At 50.0% G+C, this 12,726-nt stretch overlaps 1 long non-coding RNA gene across 1 annotated transcript in view; it reads right to left on the reverse strand.

Annotated features, from left to right (window-relative positions):
• Window positions 1-12,726, reverse strand: part of LOC142784414 (uncharacterized) — a 91,713-nt gene that overhangs the window by 56,548 nt on the left and 22,439 nt on the right. The gene's annotated exons all lie outside the window — the stretch shown is intronic.

Genomic DNA, 12,726 nt, shown 5'->3' on the forward strand with positions numbered 1-12,726 from the left:
CCATTTCTTACGTCGTCCTCGTGAAAACGGTGGATAATAGTTGCGACTGACTATTTAACCCGATATGCCGAGACAGCGACTCTTGTTAAAAGATCAGCCATTGATATAGCTCAATTCTTCGTCTCCAACATCGTACTACGGCACGGAGCTTCAAGAGTATTGATCACGGACCTTCAAACTGCATTTAAAGCTGAACTGATGAAATGTATTATGAAATTGACGCACACCAGTCATAGGAAAATGATGACATATTGCCACCTGCTTCTAGTAGTGGGTCGTATGCCAAGGTGAAGGCACACAGCACGAAGAAGAAAGAAGTGCGCGTGAACCCCCGCTCTAGAAGACAAGCCCAACCGACGCGCTTGGTTAGAGCCCTGTTGCTCGGACATCAATAGACCTTGTCGACATCCCCTGGAGCGACGTGACAATTGGTGGAGGTGCGGGGTAGCCCCTCACGGATGTTTCAGACCCCTCCTGGAAGCAGCACCACAAGCCCAGTGCGAGTCCACACTCCCGTTCATCGGACAAGCCGCAGGATCAGGGGATTGCCACCCGAAGCTGACCCCACAGTTCACACCAGTATGATGAGCACGTCCGTTCAAACCACTTTAACAGGAACGGGAAACCCCCCGGTGACTCGGTACACCCTCGAAAGTCCACAGGTTCCGACACCGTTTCATGGCACCGAGCTCGAAGACGTCGAGGACTGGTTGGTCGACTTCGAACGCGTGGCTGCTTTGAACGACTGGAACGACGCGGCGAAACTACGGCGTGTGTACTTCTATTTGGAGGATGGAGCACGTACCTGGTACATGAATCACGAGGAACAGATGACATCGTGGCCCGAATTCCGCCGCCGGCTGTTAGACACTTACAGAAGTGCTGATCGCCACGAACGAGCGGAGCGAGCGATCCAGGCCCGCATCCAGATGCCCAACGAAACTGTCATGACATATGTGGAAGATATGACGCGCCTGTTCTGACGGGCTGATCCAGGTATGACAGAGGAAAAGAAGTTTACCCGATAACAATCAATGATTTACCCGATAACATTTCATCTAACATCCGCCTCTTTGCCGACGACTGTGTAATCTACCGACCTATTACTAACGTTTCAGATACAATTACTCTCCAGCAGGACCTACTAAAGCTGGACGAGTGGTGTCGCAAATGGCTCATGGTATTAAATACTAATAAAACTGCACTTATTTCATTTCACAGACGCCAAAACTTACCCACCACTAACTATAATATTAATGGCTCCATAGTTTCTTCCCTAAGTTCCATTAAATATCTCGGTGTTAACATTTCACAGAATCTAAACTGGTCTTTTCACGTAAGTAAAATAGTTAACAATGCTAACAGAGCTCTCGGTTACCTTCGTCGTAACTTGCATCTTGCCCCTCCATCAGTCAAATTACTAGCCTACAAAACACTAATTCGCCCAAAACTAGAGTGCGCATCCGCCATTTGGGACCCATTCCAAATTAACCTAAGTAAGTCCATCGAACTAATTCAAAACCGAGCAGTTAGATTCATCTACTCAGATTACTCGTATCATACCAGTGTTGCCACCCTTAAAAGAATAGCAGATCTACCTAACCTTGACCTACGCCGTAAGGTTTCCAGACTATCCTTGTATCACAAAATGTATCATACGTTTCATTACAACTGTCCCATTCAATCAGCTCATCGTACTTCAGCCCGCACAAGCCACCACAAGGCCGTGTACCCACCTCCTGCATGTACCACAGCCCACCATCACTCCTTCTTCGCTCAAGCAGCCAGGGACTGGAACGATCTTCCCCCAAGTGTCATCCATCATAGCAACACGGATAGATTTAAAAATGCCACAGAATCATTGTTTTATTAACTCTATATTGTTTGCCCACACCCTCATGTAAAGCCTCCTGTTGGGTGGCCTTTGAGGTATATTAAATAAATAAATAAATAAAAGTTGCGTCACCTGATGCGGGGAGTTAAGGAGCAGCTTTTCGCTGGCCTTGTACGGAGCCCTCCGAGCACGGTCGCCGAGTTTTTGTCTGAAGCCGTCACGATGGAAAAGATGCTTCAGCATCGATCCACCCTGTATGACCGGCAAGTGAGCACGTCCACTGCTCAAGTTCCCACGACTTTTGGGAACAACACCGAGTGTCTGCGCGACCTCATCCGCTCTATAGTACGCGAGGAGCTGCAAAAGGCTGCCACACCACCACTACCTACGGTGAGTTCTATTGCAAGTATCGTCAAGGACGAGCTGCATCATGCCCTGCGTGACCCTGTGAGTCTGGATAACGCCGCACCGGCCCCGGCTGACTACCACCGTGCGACTTATGCGGAAGCCTTGAAGCGCCCAGCTTCCTCTTCCCCGCTGTTTGTTCAGGCACCTCCTACAGTTTCATTTCAGTCGGCGCAGCCTCTACGGTACTACGAGAACACACGCGCGCCCCCACCCCTCGTTTACGCCAACCCTGTGCATCTTGCGGAACAACCAGCGCACTACCTTGACGACAGACGTGCTTCGCCTCGGAAATCTGATGTTTGGCGCACTCCTGATCGCCGGCCTTTGTGCTTCCACTGCGGTGAAGCGGACCATTTGTACCGCCAGTGTCCATACCGGCGCCTCGGGCTGCGCGGCTTTTCAGTATATTCAGCGCCTCCTCGGTATGGCCAGCGACCCCGGGACATTGAGGACTACCTGGCTCAACAGCGCATGCCACCGCCTTCTGGACGGCAGCCGCGCTCACCGTCGCCGAGGCGCTTTTCATCTTCGCCACAGCGCCATGCTGGCGCACGGTCCCCCAGTCCCCGCCGGGAAAACTAACGCAAGCGACCCTTGGAAGCGAGGTCGCTGGCAGTCGACGTGCTGAAGACCTCCGATCGACGCTAACAGTAAAGGGTGTGGATTCGACTGAGCGATATGTGCGGCTTTCTCTGAATATACCGGTGCTGATAGACGGCTATGCAGTAGGTGCTTTAGTTGATACCGGGGCTGACTATTCTATACTAAGCGGGAAAATGACCAGACTACTAAAGAAGGTAATCACGCCCTGGCATGGCTCTGTGATTCGAACGGCTGGTGGCCACACCGTCTCTCCGCTTGGAACCTGCACGAGCAGAGTTCGGGTCTGCGGTTATACTTTTGTAGCAAGTTTTCTTGTGCTCCGTGAATGTTCACGCGACGTTATTCTTGGTGTTGACTTCCTGCAGGAGTATGGAGCTGTCATTGACCTTCAAGAGAATCGCATCACCTTCTCAGCCGACCGAGCAATCGACAAGCAGGACGACCAACAACGTGCCGACATTCTTCGTGTTTCTGCTGAAAGTATAACGCTTCCTCCAAGAGCCAGTGTTATTGTCGACGTCACATGCTGTGGATTGTGAAATGGTGAAGCGATTGCAGAAAGTAATTTTGAACACTTGCCGTCTCAAGGTGTTTGTGTGGCTAGGAGTATCATACAGCTACGTGATGGCCGATCTCAACTGCTCGTTACAAATTTCAGCAACGAACACCGACACCTTTTTCGTGGCACTTCGTTAGCGTTTGCAGATGAATTAAGTACCGTTCCCATCTGCTTCTCGTCGGACGCAGCGGAGGCCGCCGATACGTCTCTAAACAATATCGACATTAATTCTAACCTCACACCAGAGAACCAGACAGCACTGCGAAAACTCTTGCTTGAATTCAAGTCATGCTTCGCTGCTTCCTCTAAGGTGCGCCAGACTTCGATCACTAGGCACAGAATCATCACTTACGACGACGCTCGCCCAGTACACCAACAGCCTTACCGTGTGTCAGCGAAGGAACGAGAAGCCATTCGTACGCAAGTTCGAGAAATGCTTGACGACGGCATCATCGAGCCTTCCAACAGTGCGTGGTCCTCTCCGGTCATCCTAGTCAAGAAGAAAGACGGAACGCTACGTTTTTTGCGTCGATTACCGGAAGCTGAACAGCGTGACTAAAAAGGACGTGTACGCGCTGCCACGCATCGACGACTCGTTAGACAGATTACGCCGCGCCCACTATTTTTCCTCTTTGGATTTAAAAAGCGGGTACTGGCAGATCGAGGTTGACGAGCGAGATCGCGAGAAAACGGCCTTTGTTACCCCTGATGGCCTGTATGAATTTCGAGTCCTTCCTTTTGGTTTGTGCTCAGCGCCCGCAACCTTCCAGCGAATGATGGATACTGTGCTTACTGGTCTGAAGTGGCAAACGTGTCTCGTATACCTTGATGATGTTGTCGTTTTTTCTGAAACCTTCCAGCAACATCTTCATCGCCTCAGGAGTGTGCTACAGGCTATTCAATCAGCAGATCTTACACTCAAACCGCAGAAGTGTCACTTTGGTTATGAAGAGCTCAAATTCCTTGGCCATGTAGTCAACGCGAAAGGAGTTCGACCCGACCCCGACAAACTTGCCGCGGTAGCCGCGTTTCCGCATCCTACAGACAAAAAGGCTGTTCGACGCTTTCTGGGCTTGTGCGCCTACAATCGACGATTTATTAGAGGGTTTTCGAAGATAGCGGAACCCTTGACTCGCCTTACACGCGACGACACACCGTTTGTATGGGCTACCGAACAACAGGCTGCTTTTGCCGAGCTACGACAGCGGATGCAGTCAGCCCCTGTTCTTGCGCATTTTGACGATGATGCTGACACAGAGGTGCACACTGACGCCAGTAACATCGGCCTCGGCGCAGTGCTAGTCCAGCATCAACACGGCAAAGAACGAGTCATTGCCTATGCCAGCCGCTCACTGTCCCGTACCGAGGTGAATTACACGACCACAGAAAAAGAGTGTCTCGCAGTAGTGTGGGCGATCACCAAGTTTCGCCCGTACCTCTATGGTCGTCCATTTAAAGTGGTGACGGACCACCATGCCCTCTGCTGGTTGGTAAACATTCGTGATCCCTCTGGACGACTGGCCCGATGGAGCTTGCGTCTACAGGAATTTGATGTTACCATCGTATATAAGTCTGGACGAAGCATGAAGACGCTGATACGCTGTCGCGTGCACCCATACCTTTAGTCAATCAAGAAGAAGACGACGATGACGGTTTCCTGGGCGCATTTAGCTCATCTGACTTGAGCAGACGCCAGCGAGAGGATGAAGAGATTCGACCGCTCATCGACTATCTGGAGGGTCATAGCGCCGTTATACCTCGCCATCTATTTCGTGTCATGACGTCTTTCTGCCTCCGAGGTAATGTCCTGTATAAAAAAAACGCCCGTTCTACGAGCCGCGCTTACCTCCTCGTCGTTCCGAAGGACATGCGGGACGAACTCCTCTCCGCGTGCCATGATGAACCCACATCTGGTCATCTAGGTTACTCGCGAACGCTCGCCAGAGTAAGTGAGGCTTACTACTGGCCCGGACTTTCAGGAAGCGTGAAGCAGTACGTTAAAATCTGTCGTTAATGCCAGCGTCGAAAGTCGCCACCAAGCAAGCCGGCTGGATTACTTCAGCCAATTGATCCACCCCACAAGCCATTTGACCAAGTCGGCATGGACATTCTCGGCCCATTTCCTTTATCGTCCGACGGCAACAAATGGGTCATTGTTGCAACTGACTATTTGACCCGCTATGCTGAGACACAGGCGATACCACGAGCCACGGCTTCTGAGGTAGCACAGTTATTCATGTGCCACATTGTTCTGCGCCACGGTGCTCCATCTACAGTGATAACCGACAGAGGAACAGCGTTCACTGCACAACTTATTGATGAAGTTTTTCGGCTAAGTAACACTAGGCATCGAACGACGACTGCTTACCATCCGCAGAGCAACGGCTTAACCGAGCGACTAAATAAGACAGTCACAAACATGGTCTCCATGTACATCGACGTCCAACACAAAACATGGGATCGCATTTTGCCTTATGTGACGTTCGCTTATAACACCGCCGTTCAAGAAACAACCCGATTTACACCGTTTCACCTTCTCTACGGCCGCGAAATTCAGACGATGCTGGATGCGATGCTTCCTTATGAAGGCGCTGATCGATTGACAACTGACGCGGAAGAATTTGCAGAGCGTGCCGAGGAAACTCGCCAGCTCACCCGGCTACACATTGGTCAGCAGCAACAGGTCGATGCACGACGTTACAATAAGCGTCACAATGACGTATCTTACAGTCCGGGAGACCAAGTTTGGGTTTGGACCCCTGTTCGACGCCGTGGCCTCTCCGAAAAGTTGCTCAGCAGATACTTCGGTCCGTATAAAGTAATACGCCGCGTGAGCGACGTAAACTACGAAGTGGTTCCGGACGCTACGTCGTCACGATGGGCACAACGAAAACAACCGACCTCTGACATAGTTCACGTGGTGCGCATGAAGCCCTATTTTGCGCGTTCCTAAAAGACCACTTTTCCTGTGTTTTTTTTTTTATTTGTGCTCCGACAATTGCCTCATCATTGGTGAACTTATCGCGTCTAACATTTGATTATTGGTGCCCTTTTTCATTGTTTAACCTACTTTCTTTTGGTTTTTTTTAATAACTTTACAGCATCGGGACGATGCTCTTTCTTTTTTTTTGTTGAGGAGAAATATTGCCACCTGCTTCTAGTAGTGGGTCGTATGCCAAGGTGAAGGCACACACCACGAAGAAGAAGGAAGTGCGCGTGAACCCCCGCTCTAGAAGACAAGCCCAACCGACGCGCTTGGTTAGAGCCCTGTTGCTCGGACATCAATAGACCTTGTCGACATCCCCTGGAGCGACGTGACAATATCATCCTGAAGCGAATGGTCTTACCGAACGACTGACTTCCTTGAATTGTATTATCGCCTTGTTGTTTAACTGTTACTTTTTTTTAAAGTCGTAACCCCTCTGTCTTATAGCAAAAAAATTGTGTCGAAACGCTTTGCAACCTTGTTTCATTCTGTTATTTAGTGTGTTTCATGTATGCTCACCCTGCTTGGACTTTTTGTCCGCAGTATTCTATAAATAAATAAATAAATAAATAAGTAAATAAATAAATAAATAAATAAACAAAACGCTGGCTGATATGTTGTCAATGTACGGAAAATAGAACACCGTACTTGAAATAAATATTACCCTATTCAACATTTGCCTATAACACTGCGATGTAAGAGACAACACGAATGACGTCATTCCAACTTGTTTTTGGCCGGATGGTAATGACACCTTTCGATGCAATGTTACCTATTGACAAGACGTCCGTGAATGACTATGAGGTTCAGGACTACATACAAAGAGCAGAAGAAGCCAGACAGCTGGCTCGATATCGCATTCTCCAACAGAAGAAAACTGACACGCACCGATACAATCTGCGAAGAAGGGACGTCCAGTACGCACCAGGAGACAGAGTATGGGTGTGGATTCCTGTGCGTATACGTGCTCTGTCAGAAAAACGGCTTCACCGGTATTTCAGTCCGTACAGAATTCTCCGCCACGTCTGCTCTTTCAACTACGAAGCTATGCCAGAGGGACAGGATGTTTCATCACGACGGCATAATCGCACAGAAACTGTGCATGTCGTCCGGATGAAAGTGTATCACGACAGGCATCGAGACGTCGAGGACACAACGTTGTTTGACGTTAACTGCATCCATAACGAGGTGTTGTGAATGACCGCCATGACACCAGGTCGACACCAGCATCGGGATGAAGCACTCTGTAGAGGGGTGCAATGACACAATGTGACTGCAAGTTACGCGCGCCAGCCGATACTTGTGCCTTTCACATGGTTTGCGACGCACGAGCCAGCAGGGCCCAGCTGCGCGTGACCCGTGTTGGAAAAAAGAACTTGGAGGAAAAGGAAGAAGTTAATCTTCGAGGCAACTAGGAGATCTCTTTCTAGCTGTGTTGTTATTCTCAGGCACAAGTTCGCCCTGCCTACGATAGCCTATTAAAATTGTTCATTGAACCGTGCGTTATAATATAGCGATCACTTCCTAGTGTTTGTCTCGCGTTAGTGCACTATGCATTACTGTTACCTTTAAAAAACGTAATCTCTGGAGAAGTATCCATGCTTATGCTGTTAGCTATACTTGTATGATTTTTCAAATTGTTTGAAAGCCTCCATCGCAGATTCCGGTCAACTTGCCCAAGCGGATTGCCCTTTGGGCTGGCTCGGATATAACCGCACTCCGGGTGAGGTGCATATAAATATCGCAACACTATTAGCTAATCGCTAGCTGCTAATCGTTGAGTTTGAGTCAGTTGTGGCAAGCCCAATCCTTTATCAATTGGTGAACTACACACATTAAGTAAAAACAAACTCTTCTCATCCTTTCGTGATTGGAAAATCTATAGCAGAACATAGTCTTTCCTGCTGCTATCTACGGTATGCTGAATGGCAGTGATGTCGCGATGTGCTACCACAGCTGTAAAAACGCGCGATACGTCCCTTGGATCAATCCTTGGTGTTGTAAATGCTTGAAATGCAGGTGATTTCACGGAACCACTAGCCTCCTGTAAGGCTATTATGTTCGGCTTACTATCCAGATTTCGTACGTGCCACTGCAGGTTACCCCGCTTATGACAGAAGCCTCAGAAGTTCCACTGCCTAACCTCAATTTGCTGGCAAGGAGCCGTGATGAGGCACCAGGTTGACTAATGGATCTTCGCCGATCACGGGAGGCAGTCTTGCCGCCAATAGAGTATGAAGCTGCTGGAACATGCTCATGACCTGTGTTTGGGATGCCCTGAATTCACTGGAAAGCGTCTCTTGACACTCCTTTACTGTGTCTAGTCTGGCTTCAACTTTTTTTTTCTCAATCCTCCAACCTACCCTGTCTTTCCCCCTGTTTGCCTACGTTGTCCGCAAGGGTAGTCACATCCCCGTAAGACAAGTGACCCTACAAACTGGCTGTGGAATGCCTACCGGTGATGTTTCGGCTAGCCATGTTGCATTAGCTCCCTCATTCACCGCTAGTGGTTTCTTCACTGTCCCCCGATTCTCCACTTCCAATGGCCGCGAGAAGACGCTGCTGGCGTCACTTTCTGTAGGCCTTGCACTGCTGGTGCCTGTATTCATTGCAGTTTTTTGGAGTTACCATTCCAGAATCGGAATGAATCCGGAATAACTCCACAATTTTGCGACCACGGAACGAAATAAATATGGAATGGCCACAAAACTTGCAGGAATTGAATGGTACTGAAATAAGGTGCATTTACCAGGAATGAAATGAGAATGAAATTACGTTTTTTTAGAAAATAGTGGTCATTCTCAACGACCTGCTGTTTTTCAAACTTCAAGCATTAGTAGGCCAAACCCAGAAGTTTAATAACAAAGCAGCAATTAACAAAAAACTTGGCTGACTTGGCATGTAGTCATGTAAAACATGACTACATGCTACACTCATAGCATGCTCACGGCCGAGTCGCTATAGCTCCACATATACCACATTTGTTCTTAAGTGAATAAACTACGAAAGTAAATGACACTTTCAAACATGATAGTCATGACATAGGAGTCATGTAAGGCATAATTTACGTTCACCTCGTGTGATGAAGTTTATTCGAGCCGAGAAGTCGCAACGAGGTCGCAACGGAAAGTGGGCGTACGGCCAGTCTGGCAAAGACGGCACAAACTCTCGCACAAGCAGAGCACGGGCTTTTCGTTGTCTTCCGAAGGCGCATACGCGTTGGTGCGTATGCTCCACTACAATACCCCCGGGGTGAAGGGTAGCCATCCTGGCGACTCAGGGAGTAGGCACAATGAGGGGGTCGTAGTAGGGCTTGAGGCGGTCGACGTGTACGGTCTCGCGTCCTCGACGGCGCAAATCTGGTGATTGTGTTAACGGCTCAATGATGTAATTCACCGGGGAGGTCGCGTCAATGACACGGTACGGACCATGGTACCGGGCCAGAAGTTTAGAAGACAGGCCAGGAACGTGCGGGGGCACCCAAAGCCACACAAGGGAGCCAGCACGAAATGTAGGAGCTATGCGGTGAGCGTCGTCGTGTCGAGTCTTTTGTAGACCTTGAGCCTCACTTGTCAGAGACCAAGCCAACTGACGGCAGTCTTCAGCGTATCTGGCGACTTCCGAAAGCGGGGAGCACTCAGGTGCATCAGGGCGGTATGGTAGTATAGTGTCGAGTGGGTGGGAAGGTTCGCGGCCGTACAATAGAAAGAACGGGGAAAAACCGGTAGTCGCTTGCGTCGCGGTGTTATAAGCGAAGGTAACAAAGGGCAATACAGCGTCCCAGTTAGTGTGGTCGGAGGAGGTGTACATCCTCAGCATGTCGCCAAGTGTGCGGTTGAACCACTCAGTAAGACCATTTGTCTGTGGATGGTATGCGGTAGATTTACGGTGGATAATGTTGCATTCAGCGAGGATAGCTTGGATGACCTCCGACAGGAACACTCGACCCCTATCACTGAGGAATTCCCGCGGAGCACCATGGCGTAGAATGAAGCTGCGGAGAATGAAGAGTGCAACTTCGTGGGCGGTCGCTGCCGGTAGAGCTGCAGTCTCAGCGTAGCGTGTCAGATGATCGACTCCGACAATAATCCACCGGTTTCCAGAGCCACTATATGGGAGGGGGCCATAGAGGTCTATACCCACGCGGTCGAATGGGCGAGCCGGGCACGGGAGCGGCTGTAACATGCCAGTAAGGTGCCGCGGAGGTGTTTTGTTCTTTTCGCAAGTGGTGCAAGACTGAACGTATTTCTGCACAAAACGATACATTCCTCGCCAGTAATAGCGTTGGCGCAGCCTTTCGTAGGTTTTCAGGACACCTGCGTGAGCACTTTGGGGATCTGCATGGAAATTCATGCCGATGTCAGAGCGCATATGAGTTGGGACAGCAAGGAGCCACTTCCGACCACCAGGCGTGTAGTTGCGGCGGTACAGAATGTTGTCACGTAAGGCAAAGTGGGCTGCTTGCCGGCGCAGCGCTCTCGTGGAAGGGACAGAAGACGGATCGGTAAGGTAGTCGACTAACAAGGCAAGGTATGGGTCTTTACGCTGCTCCGAAAGCATGTCAGTGCTGTCGAGTGGTGACAAGGTGGTAAAAGGGGGTGACAGAGAAGCCACATCTGGTGTTAATGGCGATCGGGAAAGTGCATCGGCGTCCGCATGCTTGCGACCGGAACGATATACGACACGGATGTCGTATTCCTGCAATCGAAGTGCCCAACGGCCCAGGCGTCCGGACGGGTCTTTCAAGGAGGACAGCCAACATAGAGCGTGGTGGTCTGTGACCACGTCGAAAGGACGGCCGTAAAGGTACGGGCGAAACTTCGTAAGCGCCCAGATTATGGCCAAACACTCCTTCTCTGTCACGGAGTAATTCAATTCAGCCTTCTTAAGAGCGCGACTTGCATAAGCGACTACGTATTCGGTTTGGGTGCCTTGCCGTTGTGCCAAAACTGCACCAAGACCAACGCCGCTTGCATCAGTGTGAACCTCTGTGGCAGCAGTGGTGTCGTAGTGGCGAAGAATAGGTGGCGAGGTCAGCAGGCGGCGCAGCTGGTGAAATTCGTCGTCACATGCAGGTGACCATGCAGATATACCTTTGCTGTTGGAAAGCAGACTAGTCAGAGGTGCAATGATGGACGCGAAGTTGCGCACGAAGCGACGAAAGTAAGAGCAAAGACCAACGAAACTTCTTAGGGCTTTCAGTGATGTGGGCATTGGGAAGTCAGCGACAGCTCGAAGCTTATCGGGGTCCGGAAGAACACTGTCTCTTGTGATGACGTGTCCCAAGATGGTTAGTTTTCGGGCTGCGAAGTGGCACTTCTTGGTGTTAAGTTGTAGGCCTGCAGAAGCTAGACACGTCAGAATCCTGTGGAGACGACGAAGATGTGTCGGGAAATCAGCTGAAAAGACTACGATCTCATCTAGGTAACACAAGCAAGTTTTCCACTTGTGGGCCCGCAATATGGTATCTATCATGCGTTCAAACGTCGCAGGCGCGTTGCAGAGCCCAAATGGCATGACTTTGAACTCATACAGGCCATCCGGCGTTACAAAGGCTGTTTTAGGGCGATCACATTCAGCCATTGGCACCTGCCAATACCCAGAACGCAGATCCAAGGATGTGAAGTACTCGGCGCCTTGTAAACAGTCAAGAGCATCGTCTATTCGTGGTAGCGGGTAGACGTCTTTCTTTGTAATCTTGTTTAAGCGGCGATAGTCCACGCAAAATCGAACGGTGCCATCTTTTTTCTTTACCAGAACCACGGGTGACGACCAAGCGCTTTGAAAAGGCTGTGTGACTCCACGTTTAAGCATGTCATCTACTTGCTCCGTAATGACGCGGCGCTCTTCGGCAGAAACGCGGTAAGGACGCTGTCGCAGAGGCGAATGTGAGCCGGTGTCAATAGTATGAGTGACAGTCGTGGTGCAGCCCAAACCAGGTTTCTGAAAGTCGAAAGAAGAGCGAAACTTGTTAAGGATAGCAACAAGTTGGCTGCGATGCGAGGGGGGAAGGTCTGCGTCAATAGCATTGTCGAAGGCTGGTGAGCTTGATGGCTCAGACGCCTGAGTGATTGCGGCAATCTGACATGGCGTTTCGTCGGCAAGAATAATATCATTGATATGGTCGACAGGTTGCACATATCCTAACGTTTCACCACGAAGCAAGCCAATGGGGTAGTTGCAGTGGTTGGTAACCAGCATTACGGTTAAACCAGACGCAATCGTAAGAACGGCAAATGGGAGCACGATGCCCTTGCGTTCAGTAAAAACAGGGGATGGCGTAAACACCACCGTGGCGTTAGGTTGCGCCACACATGAAAGGCTAATAGGGACTGA

The sequence above is a fragment of the Rhipicephalus microplus genome, unplaced genomic scaffold (genome assembly GCF_043290135.1).
Source record: "Rhipicephalus microplus isolate Deutch F79 unplaced genomic scaffold, USDA_Rmic scaffold_14, whole genome shotgun sequence".
NCBI classification, from domain to species: domain Eukaryota; kingdom Metazoa; phylum Arthropoda; class Arachnida; order Ixodida; family Ixodidae; genus Rhipicephalus; species Rhipicephalus microplus.